Genomic DNA, 16,365 nt, shown 5'->3' with positions numbered 1-16,365 from the left:
TTACCAACATGATCAAAAAAATTGCCTTCAATCCTTTAGATATCACTCTCATATCCTCGGTGTCAAAAGGGTATTTTTGAGCAGATGGAAACTTGTTCTCTTTCCTCACTTGTATTTCTCCTATAATATAGCTTTTAATAATTGGAGATTATTTCTTCTGTTTATCTTCTTCATTTTCTTCTTCTGTTGAAGAAATACATTTTTTTCATGAAATATATGTCAAATATATCTAATTTTGCAGAAGTGAGAGGTGTAGATCCTGTTTCAGTCTTCTACATGTGGCTATCCAGTTTTTCCAGCACCATTTATTTAATAAGGATTCTTTTCCCCAGTGTATATTTTTGTCTACTTTGTCAAAGATTAGATGGCTATATGAGGATGGTTTTATATCTGAGTTCTCAGTTCTGTTCCATTGGTTTATGCCTCTGTTCTTGTGCCAGTACCATGCTGTCTTAGTTACTATAACCTTATAGTATACCTTGAAGTGTGGTAAAAACTTTTAATTAAAGAGTGTCTTAATGAATTTGGAATTCTGAACTGCCCACTAATCCACATTATTAATTGGTTTGTTAATAGAATCAGAGAGAATTCTTCTAGAATTGGTAAAGGAAAACCCAAAAAGAAGTGTGCATTTTCTGTCTGGTGGATTCTGCTGGCAGAAATTGGAGGAATAAAGAGCTGTTGCTGTCTAGAAACAGATTAAAATTGCACTGTGAAAAGGACCCAGATTTCATGTTTTCCAATACATCTTTTCTGCACATTATCTTTTTAAAAGTTAAAAACTTTGTATTTTCTAAGCAAACCACCTTTTAAAAACCCAATGTAAAAATGTTTCAGTATGCATTACTTCTTTTCCAAGATCCTGGACATTTTTGGATATTTACAACAGTTCTTAGCCACTGGTGTTATGATTAGTTTTCTCTATTCTTTTCATATTTTGACATTTATTTTATATAGACTTAAAGGCATGAGAGATAATCCACCTATCCATGTGATGTTTGATGAATCACGTAATATTTTTGGATTACAATTTTCTTGTTATTAATAATTGGATGAAGGGATTTGGTAGCCAATAATTATTTGTGGCATTGAGGGATCAATAAAATGATACAATTCTATGAGAATTAACAGATTTTTGAACTTCTTACTTATCACTGAAGATGGTAAAGTTGCAGGCTACCTAAAATATATGTATCAGAAATGACAACTCCTAGAGAATTTAACCTTACAGTTGCTTTGGAGGAAATTCATAATAGCACAGGTAAAATGCAGATTGTCACTGGGCAAGAAAGCAAATTTGAACAGATGCTGTATAAATATTATTAAGCTCTTGGAAGATAAAACAGAGAAAACCTGTGAAGCAAACAAAGCTGTATGGTACAAACCAAAAAAAAAAAAAAAAATACACAAACCATTTGATCCAGGAATGCCACTATTGGGTATTTACTCAAAGGGGAAAAAGAAAACATTCTATAAAAAAGACATATGCACTCAAATGTTTACAGCAGCACAATTTACAATTGCAAAGATGTGGAAACAACACAAGTGCCTATCAATACATTAATGGATTAATAAAATGTGGTAATGTACACCATGGAGTACTACTCAGCCATAAAAAATGGTGAACGAATACCTCTTGTATTAACCTGGATGGAACTGTTCTTTTAAGTGAAGTATCCACAAGAGTGGAAAAACAAACACCATATGTATTCACCATTAAATTAGAACTAATCAATCTACACTTAACATACACATATGGAAATAACATTCATTAGAAATCAAGCAGGTGGGTGGAGAGGAGGGGATAGGTAAATTCGCACCTAACAGGTACAGTGCATACTATCTGGGGGATGGGCACACTTACAACTTTGACTCAACCGGTACAAAAGCAATTTGTGTAACCAAAATGTTTGTACCCCCATGATATTCTGATATAAAAACCAGAAAATACACAAAATAGTAAAGTTAAGGAAAATGAATGGATGATATGTTCATAGTACAGGAAACATCACATAATTATTAGGAGATAATGACAAATGTATTGATAGTACATTAGCCCAAGAACAAGTAGGACTCAGCTTGCCTTGGTCCTGGTCTATATTCTTATTCCATCACTGAATATTTCTGTCATTCTGACCTCACCTGTGGCTTTCATGTGATAGAAAGGAATGGACTGTTTTTGCATTTTTCTATGTGCCATAAATTGTGCTCAATGCTTTTGTATATTCTATTTAATTAAATTTTCAGACCAATCATAGACATAGACTGTAGGTTAAGATTATTTCCATTTTATAGAAAAGGAAATTTGAATCTCACTAAAAAGTTAAGAGACATAGGGAAGGTCATACTACTAATAGGAAGCCAGGTTAAGAATTTAAAATCAACCTTGTCTGATCTCTAAATCTATATCCCCCACTCAATAACTTTTATAACAATGGATATATTTTTATTGTATTCAGGCTCAATTGTATTTTCCAGACTGGTGAAATATAATATTCAATTCTGAATTCCAAGTTTTTTTCACCTTTTAATATAAATCATGATATGTCTCAATTGATGGCAGTTACAGTTTAATTAGGGATAATTTTAAGTTTCTTAGAGGTACGTAAGACAATGCTGATTTTTAAAAAAAATCAGTGACATTTTACATTTGTTGAATATAGTAACATGTCTTTCTTTATAATTAAACTCAAATGAAATAAACAGCATTAGTTTATTTAATTTGGCAAGCCGTGAAAAGTTAACACACTTGCTTCTATGTTCACAGAAAAATAAGTACAGAATCTCTGTCACCTCTTCTCCATTGCCTGATATTTATAACCAACAGAAATGTTTTTAGATGAATGGGCTGCCTGGCAAAAGGGATGGCAGGGTCACTTGGGTCAAATTATTTAAGTTTAAGCTTTTCAGTAAATGATGACTTCTAATCAGAGTGTTTTGGTTTTAGGTAAGGCAAAAACATTAAGGAAGTCTTTTAAGCTGTGTCTGCGAATTTCAGAACAGTAATGATTGTTTACAATAAATAAAAGGTGAAATAATGTACATAAAATTATAATTTTCTTTAATAAATTATAATTTTTGCTCATATAATGAATCTGCATTTAAATTTAGTGTACTATTTGTTGTGGTTAATCCTACATGTCAACTGAATGATGTACATCGCCTAAGTCTATTGGGTCCATTGTAGCACACAGTAAGAATTATGTTGAATAAAAGAGGAAATTTCAAAGACTCAGTTTTTCTTCTAAATCTGTAAATGAATAGAGGCATACTATAGACTTAGCCAAAACACCATTAACATTATAGTACTGATGAAAAAATATTTAAATACCACAGCAATGTATTGAGTATTTTCCATGTGCACAACACTACATTAAAATTTTACACCTCACTAAATCCTCTCAACAATCCTGGGCAATCATTATTATTTCCACTTTATAAAGAGAAAACTAGAATGTAGGGACTATAACTCGCAAAGATTCCTTTAACTCTTATCCATTCAACTATTACTTATTGATCACTTTTGAGGAGCCAGGCACTGTGATGAGTACTTCACCACTGATGGTGAAACAATTAAATGTAAGTCTTCTCCTTGTGGGGCATATATAGCATGTGTCTTACAAGTAGACCAGCCAGGTATGTCACAGAGCACTATCCATGTTTAAAGTTTGAATATTGAGGTGATTCTCATAATTTATTTGGTAGTAATTACAACACTGACATCAGCTTAAAAAGTTGTTTTGTTTGTACCTACAGAAGAATATGGCCAAGATCCTAAAAAAACTGCCACTTCTGATGTGCCTTTATCAATATATGCAAAAAAATACCCTAGTTGAGTAAAGGCAAATGTGTACTCCCTGTAACTCCCTATGGTTTTGTGTCTAAATTCTTGTCACCTCTATTGTGACTCTCCATTTTGTCTGCACCCTCTGTTATAGTTCTTTCTTTTAAGGTACAGTGGGAAGAGTAGAAGCCTGAACTCTCTTGGCTTCAGGGTATAAGGCCCATGCTTCTCCATAGGCTGTTCTTGTCTTCTGTTAACCAAGTTAGTTTAATAGGGATGATATTGCTCCTTTCAAGAGGTCAGTTGCATACCAGAAAATCACTGCATGAATGTTTTGTGGTCTCTTTTCCAATTCTATCGACTGTTTCTGTGAATCCGACGGGACTTATGAAATGTGAAATCTCTTAATCAGCTATGTATGCGTACCCCCAAATCTTAGTGGCTTACAAGAATAAATATGGGACCGCACATCAGATGTAGCTCTGCTGGGCTTAGCTAGACACGACTGAGCTTGGTTTAGTTCTAGTCCAAATATCTTTCCCTCTGGGACCCAGGCTAAAGAAACAGCTGCTATTTAGGCATGCTATTCTTGTTTTGGAAGTAGGAACACAAGAGTCACCAGCAGAAACGTGATAACTATCATTGGCTCTGAATGGAAGTGGCACATGGTCACTTCTCACATGAGCAAGCCCAAAGGTAATGGAGCAGGGTGGTATCTATCACCTGCAGGGAGCCAGAGCAAGGCCAGGGAAGGAAAGAAGAAACATGATGAAATAACACAGTCATCCACGGGTCATTTAACTACTAAAGGCCTTTCATTAATATTTCTTTAATATTGTTCAGAAACCAATAAAATGTATCAATTCAGTTTTATTCAAAATTATGTAATTTACTAAGCCAAGAAATCATCCTCTTTTATTTTCCATCTCCATTTTTGCTTGTTTTTTAATGCCTCTGTGCCCCAATAATAGAATCAGTTTAGTAAAATCCATAAATTATCAGATATAGAAGATATTTCATTGGAACACCTAAAAGGTTAATGCACTACTATATATCTATTTTCTCTGAGGAGGTTCATGCCGTGTTTTTAAACAAAATTTTCTTGTCTTACTTGTTCCCAATGAAAATATAAATTTCCAGCATTTACATACAGAAGTTTATGGATGATAAGGTGGTTTGGATTTATACAGGCTGGAAAGTTAAACTCCTGTTTTCCATGTTTCCTTGTGGCAAAGTTTTGGCCAATGAAACATAAGTGATATATGAACTTTCATGGAAGATTTTTCAAAAGAAAAACTCAGCTAACAAAGCCTTTTTGGCCTGCCTGTCATCTGTAGAGAGGTGTGAGACCCACACTCTAAAGGATGATCAGGCAGGAAGGCAAAAGGGGCCTTGTTTTTGAGGACGTTGGAAAGCCATTATACCAGGTACCTACTGATCTCTCAAGATTTCATTTGGCTTTTTACTTCCCATGCTTTAATTAGACCCAGGCAAAGAAAATATTATCAACACCTAGAAAGATTCTGCATTTCCCCCAAAGCTCCAACCTGAGGATTCTCTTTACTGCATCTTATGTTGCTACTTCATCACCTCCAAGAACATGGCAATTCCAACTCTGTTACACTTTTTTGTAATTCTAGGTAACTATCATGACCTACAAGAAATCCAAAGTTCCAGCTCCACAATAATGAAATTTAGAATTATAACTAAACCCTCAACCACACAAAACCACTGCAGCAGATTCTATTCTAAGCACCTTTGTCCTTTTATTGGTTTGCCTTGACAAAGGAAAACTTGCACTGCTGTATCAGTTAGGGCTCCAGTTGCCAATGTTTTACTTCTTATTCTTCTCCTTTCTATGTGACTGTGGCCAGACTAAAATCCTGGTCCTCTTGTGGTTGATTGGGGTCATATTACCAGTTCTGGACAGGGAGTTGGAGTTGGAAATAAAAATGATGTGTGCCACTTTCTGACTGGGGTTTAAAGCATTTTCTTGCTACTGTGAGATCCTTTACAGCTCACTGTCTTCTGACATGACAACTGACTGTACCATTTACTTAAGCTCCCAAATGGCTATAATAAACAGGGTTCTTCCTGCCAATCCCTAATTGTCGTGTAATATGAGAAAGAAACAAACCTTTGTTTCTTTTTTAAGCTATTATAATTCTGGGGTGTGTGTTATTAGACCATGACATAACCTAATTGGAATGATTCAAGTCCAATTCAAGGGAGCTTCAACACAAGGAGATATTAATTAGTCCGCTGATTCTAGGGAGGCTTTGATGGTCAGGCCATAGGAAAAGCAGTGATGCATTTGAGGCCCGAGGAAAAGTTGAATGCTATAGAACTCTCTCTCTCTTTTTTCCTCTTGACTCTACTTGTTGTGGTCTTTTTAGCATTATTTCCTCTCATTGCAAACTGCCCCTCTTTACTTAGAGAGAAATATAAATTTTGATAATCTCCAAATTATACAGCTCACTACTTTAGTGAACAAGGGGAAAAATGACTTATACTTTTTTTGGTCTCAAATTTTAAAATTCCAGGAAAGATATCTGATTGACCTACCCTAAGTCCCCTTTAAAGTGTAGTCATAGAAGGATTTGGCACAGAATCATGTGACTGGAGCAGAGAAGGAAGCACTTCCAGAAGAAGAGGGGCATGGAAAACGAGGGGTTCTTAAAAGCTAACGTGCAGAGTTTGTAGATCATATAGATATTTAAAAACCTATGGTCTTAAATAAGTTGTATTTATTTATATATAGTATAAATACTTAAATATATACATATTGTCTTAAATAAATTTGTACGAGCATTAAATCAAAATAGTGTGATGTCCAAAAATTTGCAGTATATTTCCATTAGACTATATAAAATTGTTAGATTCTTGACTGGGGGATGGGAGGAGAGTAAGATAACTGAATGGAAACCTCAAGGGATCATCCTTCTGCATGAACAACTAATTCAACAACTATCCATCCAAGCAAACAACTTTAGAAGAACAAAAAATCAGGTGAGTGGTCATACTACCTGGTTTTAACAGTGTATCAAGGAAAGAGGCATTGAAGAGGGCAGAAAAGATAATCCACCCCTCCCCCATCCCCTGGCAGTGCCACCCCAGCATGCCTAGTGGAGACAGAATCTGTGTGCCCAGAGGAGGGAGAGTAAAGTGATTGTGGGACTTTGCATTGAACTGAGGGCTTCCCTGGCACAAGGAACACTGTAGAGGTCAGAATTCTGCTGATGTCCATCAAGGGAGCATTTTGATCAGCCCAGCAAGAGGGAAATCCTCTTCCGGAAGCCCAAGTTTCTGCTAGCTCCACTACCACCAGACAAAGAGCAGCTTGGGGCCTGGGCTAAATTCATAAGGCAGTTGGGCCACAAAGGCTGCAGTCCTTGGGCAATTCTTGCACCTGTGCTGGCTCAGAGTCAGTGGACTTGGGGTGCACATGCCCCAGCGAGACATTAGCAGCTGCTGCCACGCAAGTGCCTGTGTCACCCCTCCCCCATCTACAGGCAGCACAGCTCAGGGAGAGTCTTCCACTTAAGGAAAAGAAAGGGAAGAGCCCAGAGGACTTTGTTTTGTAATTTCTGTACCAATTTGGCCACAGTAAAATAAAGTACCAAGAAGACTCCTGAGGCCCCTGAGTCCAGGTCTTAGTTCCTGGATGGCATTTCTCAACCCACCTGATCCAGAAGAAAACATGCTTCCCTGAAGGCAAGAACCCAGTCCTGGCTGGATTTACCACCTGCTGACTAAAAAGCCATTAGGCTTTGAATGAACGTCAGAGGTAACCATGCAACAGTCACCATGGCTTTGGGCAAGATGGGCCTTTCTTTAGGTGTGAATTGATGCTGGTGGTCAGGACAATGAGAGATAGCCATGCAACAGTCACCATGGCTTTGACTGGGCTGGATTCAGGTGTGACCTGGCTCTGGTGGCCACAAGTGAGTGCCCATGTCACTACTCCCCCAACTTCTGCGGCCCAGCATAGAGAGTGAGAGACTTTGCCTGATAATTCAGGAAATTATCCCATATCTTACACAAGTCTTCCAAGGTGGTACCACCAGGAGTTTGCAAGAGTCACAACATTGCTGGGCTTAGGGCACTGATAGTGCTGATATGGCTGCAGTGACCAAAGAGTTAGACCACAACACTCAATTCCCTTTGAGTGTCTGGAAGCCTTCTCAAGAAGACGGGTCCACACAAGCCTAGACTATTAGGATTATAATACATAACTCAGAAAGAAGGTCATTATGTAATGATAAAGGGGTCAATTCCTCAGGAGGAGATAACAATTCTAAATATATATGCATCCAACATTGGAGCACCCAGATATATAAAGCAAATATTATCAGAGCAAAAGAGAGAGATAGATCCTGATACAGTAAGTGCTGGAGACTTCAACACTCTAATTTCAGCATTGGACAGATCACCCAGACAGAAAATCAACATGAAATATTGGACTTAATCTGCAATATAGACCAAATTGACCTAATATATATTTACAAAATGTTTCATCAACAGCTGCAGAACTCACATTCTTTTTCTCAGCTCATGGATCATTTTCAAGGACAGACCATTTATTTGACCACAAAATAAGTCTCAAAAAATTAAAAAAAAATTGAAGTCATACCATGTATTTTCTCTGACCACAATGGAATAAAACTAGAAATCAAATACAACGGGAACATTGGAAAATATACAAACACCTGGAAATTATATAGTATATTCCTGAATGACCAATGAGTCAATGAAAACATTAAGAAGGAAATTAAAAAGGTCTCCAAACAAATGAAAATAAAAACACAACATATCAAAACCTATGTGATATAGCAAAATCAGTAAAAAGAGGAAAGTTTACAGCAATAAGTGCTTATCTAAAAGTAGAAAAGCGTCAATAAACAACTTAAAAATGCATATTAAAGAACTAGAAAAACAAGGACAAACCAAACCCAAAATTAGAAGAAAAGAATAATGAAGATCAGAGCAGAGATAGATGAAATTGAAACCAAAAAATACAAAAGATAAATGAAACAAAAAGTTGGTTTTTTGAAAAGCTGAATAAAATTGACACACCTTTAGCCAGAAAAAAAAGAATGAACACCCAAACAAATAAAATCAGAGATGAAAAAGGAGACATTACAACTGACACTGCAGGAAACCAAAGGATCGCTGGCAACTAGTATGAGCAACTATATGCCAATAACTTAAAAAACGTACAAGAGATGGATGAATTCCTAGACGCATACAACCTACCAAGATTGAACCAGGAAGAAATCCAAAACCTGAATTAAACCAATAATAAGTATTGAGATAGATGCAGTAATAAAAAGTCTCCTATCAAAGTAAAGTCCAAGACCGGATGGCTTCACTGCTAAATTCTACAAAGCATTCAAAGAAGAACTAACACCAATCCTACTTAAGCTATTCAAAAAAATTAAGGAGGAGGAGATACTCCCAAACTCATTCTAAGAGGCCCATATCACCCTGATACCTAAACTAGACAAAGACACACCAGAAAAAGAAAACCAAAGGCCAATATCTCTGATAAACATAGATGCAAAAATCCTCAACAAAATACTAGCAAACTGAAAACATTGGGGAAACATTTAGGACACTGGTCTGGGCAAGGACTTCTTTAGTAATACCCCCAAAGCACAGGCAACCAAATCAAAATGGGACAAATGGGATCACATCAAGCTAAAAAGCTTTTGCACAGTAAAGGAAACAATCACCAAAGTGAAGAGGCAACTCACAAAATGGGACAAAATATTTGCAAACTACCCATCTGACAAGGGATACATAACTAGATTATATAAAGAGCTACAACAACTCCATAAGAAAAAAATAAAATAATGCAATTAAAGATGGGCAAAGGATCTGAATAGACATTTCTCAAAAGAAGACATACAAACGGCCAATGGATATATTAAAAAATGCTCACCATCATTAGTCATCAGAGAAATTCAAATCAAAACTACAATGAGATATTTCACTCCAGTTAAAATGGCTTTTATCAAAAAGACAGACAATAACAAATGCTGATGAGGATGTGGAGAAAGGAGAAATGTTTTACTCTCTTGGTGGAAATGTAAATTAGTGCAACCGCTGTGGAGAGCAATAGGGATGTTTCTCAAAAAACTAAAAATGGAACTACCCATATGATCCAGTAACCCCACTGCTGGGTACATATCCAAAGGATGGGAATTCAGTGTCTCAAGAAGATATCTGCCCTGCCATGTTTATTGCAGCACTATTTACAGTAGCCAAGGTATGGAATCAACCTTAGTTTCCATCAATGGATGAATGGACAAAGAAATTGTGATACACATATACAATAGAATATTATACGGCTACGGAAAGAATGAAATCCTTTCATTTGCAACACATGGATGGAAATGTTAAGTGAAATAATCAAGCACAGAAAGACAAACATGTTCTCACACAAACGTGGGAGCTAAATATTAAAAATAATTGGGCCGGGCGCGGTGGCTCAGGCCTGTAATCCTAGCACTCTGGGAGGCAGAGGCGGGCGGATCATTTGAGCTCAGGAATTCGAGACCAGCCTGAGCAAGAGCGAGACCCCGTCTCTACTAAAAATAGAAAGAAATTATCTGGGAAAAATTAGTCGGGCATGGTGGCACATGCCTGTAGTCCCAGCTACTAGGGAGGCTGAGGCAGGAGAATCACTTGAGCCCTGGAGTTTGAGGTTGCTGTGAGCTAGGCTGATGCCACGGCACTCTACTCAGGGCAGTAGAGTGAGACTCTGTTTCAAAAAAAAAATTAAAATAAATAAATAATTGATCTTATGGAGACAGAGACCAGAATGACAGTTACCAGAGGCTGAGAAGGGTATTAGGCAGGAGGGATAAAGTGGGGATGGTTAATGGTTGCAAAAGTATAGTTAGTAGTTAGATAGAATGAACAATATTTGATAACACAGAAAAATGACTATAATCAAAAATAAGTTATGGTATACTTTAAAATAACTAAAAGAATGAAACTGGAATATTCCTAACACAAAGAAATGTTAAGTGCCTGAGGTAATGGATTCCCCAATTATCCTGATTTGATTAATTCACACTGTATGCCTGTATCAAAACATCACAGGTACTATAAAGGTATCTAAAATGGTTTCTATAAAGGTATACAACTATTATGTACCCATAATAATGAAAAATAAAAAACTAACATTGTTAGATTCTTTAATGTGTGGTATACAATATATTGGATAAAGTATGAGAAACAATAATTAAACACAAATGTATTGTTTTAGAAGTCTGTTTTTGCAGGCAAGATTGAAAATTTATATACTGTATTTAGGAGATGTGAAACACATTAATTTATTATTTTGTATTCCTTGATAGTCTTATCTACTAATACATGTTTAACTTAATCTGTGCTAGAGTTTATTATTTACTAATATATATTTAGTGCAATCTATGCTAAGGCTTATCACACTACTTTGTAAGTGATAGCTTCTACTTGATGTTTTTCTTGAGATTGTGTGGTTTTTTAAATATGATATTTTTGTCTTATTTTCACTATATTTGAATGTATAAATTAAGAATAAAAAAAAATCTTAGTATAGGAATGTCTTAATCTTATTTGTCAATCAGAAAATATCCAAAGTCAAAGTCGAAATAATGTTCATACTATAGATAAATTTTTTCTGAACTTAGGGTTCTCAGTGAACCTAGATGGCTGCTCAGGTTGGCATGTTGCCCTTTCCTGAAACTTAGTAGTAGTGCATATAAAAATACATAAAAGCTCCTTTAAACTTAGATGGAATTATAGAAGCAAAATCAAGTTTTAATTAGTGCTGCTAATTGAAAGCAGGAAGCAGTGTAAGTAGTCTTTAAAAACTTAACAATTGGCTTGGGAATTTACATATCAACCACACATATTGAATTTTTTGGATTAAATTTGGTAGAGTGACAGACAAAAACAAATAATTATGTGTTAAGTCAGATAAAAGCTTATTTCTCTCTAAGAAGCCTGAAGGTAGGTGGTCCATAGACATTTGGTGTGGCCCTCCACGGTGTCAGGCACCCAACTCTCTCTTTAGTCCATTCTACATAGCCTCCATTCCTAAATTCATTTCATCTTCCAATATGGCCAGCCTTGGTCAAACCATTCATCTGCATTTTACTTAGTATGAAGAAAGAAAAAGAAGAATAAGAATAATTTGTCTTCTTTTAGGAATACTGCCTGGAATTTGCACACACAATTAACATTTATAAGTCATTGTCAGACACTTGGATCATGGCCAACACTTTTTGCAAAGGAGTCTAGGAAATGTGGAATATGTTCGAGATGGTCATTCGCCCAGGTAAAATTCAAAAAGTCTATCAACATAAAAGACGAGGAGGAAAAAAATATTTTGAGGCAACTAGCAATCTCTGCACACCGGCTATACCCACATTGACAACTTGACCTCTGCCTGTCCTTATGATGGACTCACATCTAGTATACCCATGGTTGCAACTTGATGCCTTTGCATCCATGATGGGCTTCGACTCCATACCAGTGATATTATGTAACAATCCTACAAAACTGGGACTGAGGGTAAATGTTCTTTCAAGGGCATTCCCGTGTCAGTAAAAGTCAAGTTTACTCTGCTTTTATAAGCAGAGGCACTGTGGAGAGTGCACATTGTTCATGCAGACTACAGACAGTGAGGAGCTAAAATCCCAGTGGAATTTTTGTGATTCAAAAGCTCAAAAAAGCCAATCTTATTACAATTCTTATTTCTGTTCTCCACCCAAATGAAATGTGTTTTTCTATTTTGTATGATTGTAAGATACTGTATGTGCTGGTTGTAGCTCCAGTTAGGTGAAATGATACAAATACATATTATGAACTAGAATGATTTCCCAAAATAGGGATCTGAGAAAATTAACTCCTCAGATACATTAAGAGACAGTCAAATGAGAAAATGTGTTTCATAGTAAAAATGTAGGTTCAGCAATGTTAACAGGTTTCTTTGCTATCAACAAGACTTCTAAGAACTTTCATTGTGCTCAATGGTTAACTAGACAAGTATTTCCTTGAAATTGATTTTATAGGGCACTGTAGTAAATACTGATTTAGTGTAATGTTTCTAACACTTGTCAAAAGAGATAATAACCCTCCCTCCCATGTACCAATTTCTTTAATTTAGATCTTCCAAAAGAAAGACCTTTTAACCTGTATTTTCAACAAGCAGCTCAGGCCACTCTTATCATTAGGCGATTTTTGGAGATAGTGATTTATATAATTGCTTTTTTACTAGGAGTCTACAACAGAATAATCTTGGAAGCTTTTGAAAATACACATTTATTGGGTCCCTCCCACATTTACGAATCAGAGGGAGATGCGGTCCTTCTGTAGCCATTTCTTATACTAACTCCCAATTGTGTTAGACCTAACTTTCTTATTCTTCATGTGCTACTATTCACTTATACATCAAGGTACTACACCCACGTAGAAGTGTTCTTTCTTGAGTCCATTCCTTATCGTGTATCAGGTTCTCCCTGTCATTCACTAGTCCTTTAAGGGCAAACGCAAAGAGGAATCCTAGCAATGCTTTATGTCAGGGCAGAGCTGATAGGAGAAAAAAGGAAAGGTCTTGGTTTTTTGGAACGTAATCCAGCCTGAAAGTAAAATATTCAAGAATAATGAAAAGCTGATTGCTAAAGTGTGAGACATTTTTATAGCTCATATGCTTTTAAATGCATACAGTTGGCACGGACAGGGTGGCCAATTTTTAAAAAGAGCAACTGAATTAAGTAGATTCCCTTGTGTAAAATACTGTCTGCTTGATCTGTTATCCAGATGTTTCCATGGCAAATGTTTTCTTAAAAAGCACCTGGATAGTATACAGCTCTTCCAGACAGAAATAATCATTTTTTTTAATACAGAGACTTATAGAGAGGAAACTGAATTTATTTTAAACACAGCAGGGATCACACTACTTCATATTCATATGGAAATATAAAGTGACAAAAATGTTTATTTAAACATCAATCTTAATATAAAGAGCTTGCTTCATGTCTGTAAACAACACAACAGTAGATACTCACTACAAGGTCTGCACAACTGTTCAACAGCTACATTCGAAGCATTTATTTTCAATTTTAATTTTTCTGCATGGTTTCTCTATAAGAACATAAAAGTAAGAGACAATACAGTGTGGCGGTCAAGAGCTGAGGTTTTTGAGCCAAACAATCTGGGTTTGAATCTTCTTCCACCGTCTCCCAGGTATAAAGACCTGGGCATTTTACTGAACCTTCTGTGTTTTGTTATCCTTATCTGTAAAATAGGGGTTATAATAGTACTTACTTCAGAAGGTTATTAGGAAGATTAACAGTGGTTACATACATAAACATTTTTTGACCCATAGTAAATGCCCAATAAATATTAAGATTGATAAAGTAGATATCTCAATTGGTTGTCTTCAAGATTAAAAGAAAGAAAACTCCAATGAGACTGATATTTTGCTTTGTTAGGGGACTAAAATTCGGTTCACAAAGGCTTCTTTGGACAAAAACAGTAGCTAGGAGATGGAGTGGTAAATTAAAAACTCCCACTCTATTACTATTTGATTTAATAATGGAACTACTTATTTCTTTAATTTACCGGGATATATTAGAGGGAAAATAGCTTTTATTTGTCATATAGCTTAGTTTTGAAAGTCATCAGAGAGATTAGGTGCTGTAAGCACCATTGGCCCAAGAAGGGAGAGAAATACAAGGAGGAAACACATGGGGGAAAGTGGACGGTGGGAGAATGAAAGAGAACAATGAAGATGAGTTAAAGAAGCAAGAGAAAAGTTTGTAGAGGTGTTGGCAGAGAAAGAAATGTGATATCAGTTGGGGATACTTAGTGCCAGCTGTACAAGTGCCACAGACATTTCTTACAAAAATGTAATTGGAACTTTCCCTCCATTATCAGCTAGTCATTTAACATGATATTTAAGAAAAAGGTGCTATATTTCAAATACTTTGCTCATCTGCAACTCCAGATGAGCAAGTCATTCTAAAAAGCATTTAAATAAACATGAATAGCTAGTGAAAACTCTGTGGGCATCTGAAAGATTTGGACTAAAACTATCTTCCTTCAAATAGGTCTCTGTCACTCTGTCAAATTAAAGAGATCAGAAACACATATGGCTGCACCTTGAATTTCTCCCACTTGCTTTTTTTTTTGTCTTTATGTCAAATTTCAGTTTCATGGTGGCTATGGATTTCTTTATTGGTTTTATTTTCAACTTGAAATAGACATGCATTTTCTCTTAAAGCATTTTCTTCAAAAGAGAAAACGTTCTTTCTGTTCAAAGTGTAAAAGGAAAAAAATGACATATAAAGATTTTTACAAGTGATTATTAATGCTTTGAAGTTAAAATATTCACATCAGCCCTTGATGAAGTTAAACTGCAGGCAGCCTCCTAATAATACTGCAAAAGTGAGAAAGCTAATTTCTATTTAATTGCTATCAAAATCAATGTCCCTGTAAAGCATACTCCTATCTTATCTTAAATTTATTTGAAAAATATTAAAAATAGCAGGACTCAGAATAGTATCTCAAAGAGAGCAAAATCCTAAGCACTACCCAGATGCACCTACTTTCACATGCACACTGTGACTCTATCAAGATGCCTGTCATTCTGGACAAAGGCATTCCATAAAATTATCATATAATCATAAACAACATAAAATGTAGTACAATTTCCATCTATGCCTACATTATAAAAGATCAATTATCTGCTCATGACAAATACCTAGAACTAGTGAAACCTTTGAGAAGGAAGGAAGTAAAATGGTAGCCCTAATGCCGTGATGCCGAAATATTTCCTTAGTGTAGCTGTACTTTCCACGTTTTCTCCCAGTTATTGATGACTACAACTTCCCTGAGTGATGATAATTTCTAAGTCACGGTGAGGTTTTTTTTTTACCTCAACATTGTTCCTTTCCTTCTCTTTTTATTCTCAGTATTTGTGATGGTTAACAGTACTGGACATTTTGTTAATAGATGATTTCAACTAATACATGATGTACTTCAATGTGAAAATTCCCCTGAGAACTCATGGTCATTATAATAGATTGGCATCCTGTTTTATTATTGTAGTCAGTTTGGGACTCTCTGTATTGAATTTATGTGAAATGAGCTAAAAAGATATATTTTTCAAATCCTAGACTCATCTCAATGCTACACAGAGTACAATCCAAGGCTCTCTTTCTGACCATTTTAAGGGGGTTCCTGGGAAATAACATAGAGTGTCCATCATAGGTAACATGAAATTAAAATTGTCAGGTCCTTTCATGATGCTGACAACAGCCAGCACCCCTCCACTTTGCACACTCTGGAGCCTGTCTACCTCAATTAAAGTCCTGGCTTTATTTCCTGCTTTAGCTGCGCAACCTGGGCAAATCAGTGATTTCCTCTGTGTCTTTGTTTTCTCATGTGTAAAAGTGAGATAATAACTGTACCCACCTCATAAAAACTAATGAAAGAATAAAGTGAGTTAATAGAGATAAAGATTTTATAAAGCTGAAAAAATAAGCATGGAATTCAGGTAAGTTATTATTGTCATAATTATT

Source organism: Propithecus coquereli, unplaced genomic scaffold (genome assembly GCF_000956105.1).
Source record: "Propithecus coquereli isolate 6110/MARCELLA unplaced genomic scaffold, Pcoq_1.0 Scaffold545, whole genome shotgun sequence".
NCBI classification, from domain to species: domain Eukaryota; kingdom Metazoa; phylum Chordata; class Mammalia; order Primates; family Indriidae; genus Propithecus; species Propithecus coquereli.
This window is presented reverse-complemented; position numbering follows the sequence as displayed.